Source organism: Capsicum annuum, chromosome 5 (genome assembly GCF_002878395.1).
Source record: "Capsicum annuum cultivar UCD-10X-F1 chromosome 5, UCD10Xv1.1, whole genome shotgun sequence".
Lineage (NCBI taxonomy): Eukaryota > Viridiplantae > Streptophyta > Magnoliopsida > Solanales > Solanaceae > Capsicum > Capsicum annuum.
Genome location: NC_061115.1, coordinates 220,696,378 through 220,698,627, shown reverse-complemented (window position 1 = coordinate 220,698,627; position 2,250 = coordinate 220,696,378).

Sequence of the window (2,250 nt, the reverse complement as noted above, 5' to 3'; positions counted from 1 at the left end):
CCCAGCACCCAGACCACCAACAGATAGACAAACTCAGAATTTTCAGACTCCTCATGGGTCCAAAGCTCTAGGTACACAGTCTCAGGGAAGTGTGGCCCAGTAGCATTGTACTTGTCCGCGGTGTGAGGTTTGCGGAAGGAATCATTCAGGGAAGTGCTGGTTTGAGGGAAGAAACTGCTATACTTGTGACAAAGTGGGTCACCTTCAAAGAGATTGTCCATCTGCTGGAGTAAATGCGGGGAGTCCCAAGCCGCCTCCACAGCTTCTTTCCCTAAGGGTTCCCCTTCAGTGGCCGGAAGCGGTCGCAACCGATTATATTCTTTGACTAACCGCCAGGAGACGGAAGCTACACCCGATGTTGTCACCGGTATGTTACGAATCTTTTCTCGTGATATTTATGTATTGCTTCATCCCGGGTCTACTTTATCTTATGTGACCCCTTATGTGGCTGTTGGTTTCGGATTTGAGCCTGAAGTTATTGTAGAACCCTTCTCTGTTTCTACTCTTGTAGGTGATTCTGTTGTTGCTAGAAGGGTATATAGAAATTGTGTCGTGTCTATTCATGGTAGGGAAACTATGGTAGACCTTATAGAACTAGATATGATAGACTTTGATGCCATCCTTGGGATGGACTGGCTCCATTCGTGTTATGCCACCCTTGATTGCAGAACCCGAAAGGTCACTTTTTCTTTCTCGAATGAGACACCAGTTGTTTGGGTAGGGAGTTCTGTGGAACCTAGAGGTCACTTTATCTCTTATCTTAGAGCCCGAAAGCTTATCTCCAAAGGTTGTATGTATTATCTAATCCAAGTAAAAGATTCAAAAGTTGGAAACCTTTCTCTGCGGTCAATCCTTGTAGTGAATGAATTCCCAAAAGTCTTTCCCGAAGATCTCCCAGGGATACCCCCTGATAGGGAGATAATTTTGGCATTGATGTGTTGCCAGACACTCATCCTATTTCTATTCCACCATATAGAATGGCTCCTGCGGAGCTAAAGGAGTTAAAGGAATAGCTTACAGACCTCCTAGACAAAGGTTTTATTCGTCCTAGTGTTTCCCCATGGGGTGTACTCATGCTCTTCGTGCGAAAGAAGGATGGGTCCCTTCGGAAGGGCATAGACTACCGTCAGCTGAATAAGGTCACGATTAAAAATAAATATGCTATTCCTAGGTTTGATGACCTTTTTGACCAGCTTCAGGGTGCCAAGTATTTTTTAAACATAGACCTTCATTCGGGTTATCATCAGTTGAAAGTTAGGGAGTCAGACATACCCAAGACAGCCTTTCGAACCCGATATGGTCACTACGAATTTCTAGTCATATCCTTCGGGTTGACTAACGCCCCTACAACCTTTATGGATCTTATGAATAGAGTGTTCCGTCAGTTTCTTGACTTGTTCGTCATTGTATTTATTGATGATATTCTGAACTATTCTAAGAGTAAAGAGGATCACACCAATCACCTCCGAATTATCCTGTAGACCCTTAAGGATCATCAGCTGTATGCCAAATTTTCAAAGTGTGAATTCTGGTTAGACGCTATTGCCTTCCTAGGGCATATTGTGTCTAGTGACGGGATAAGAGTGGATCCCCAGAAATCTGAAGCAGTAAGAAAATGGCCCAGATCCATGACTCCAACCGATATTCAGAGCTTCTTGGGTTTGGCGGGGTATTACAGAAGGTTCATAGAGAGTTTTTCTTCCATAGCTGCTCCGCTTACTAAACTGACTCAGAAAAAGATAAAGTTTGTGTGGTCTGACTTGTGTGAAAATAGTTTTGAGAAATTGAAGGACAAGTGAGGCCGGGTGGTACTTCCCAAGAGATAGCCCAGCCTTTATAAAAGTGGGAGATGATAAATATGGACTTCATTACAGGACTTTCGAGATCCCGAAACCAGTATGATTCTATATGGGTGATTGTAGATCGATTGACCAAGTCAACCCACTTTTTGCCTGTGAGGACTAATTATTCGGGAGAGGTTTATGCTAAGATTTACATTGAGGAGATAGTTCGATTGCATGGGGCACCAGTGCCCATTATATCCGACAGAGGTACGTAATTTTTATCTCAGTTTTGGAGATCCTTTCAGAAGGGTTTAGGTACACAAGTGAATTTGAGCACAACTTTCCACCCTTAGATGGATGGGCAAGATGAGCGTACCATTCAGACCCTCGAAGATATATTGAGGGAATGCATCATTGATTTCAAAGGTAGTTGGGTAGATCACCTGCCACTGGTTGAATTCGCCTA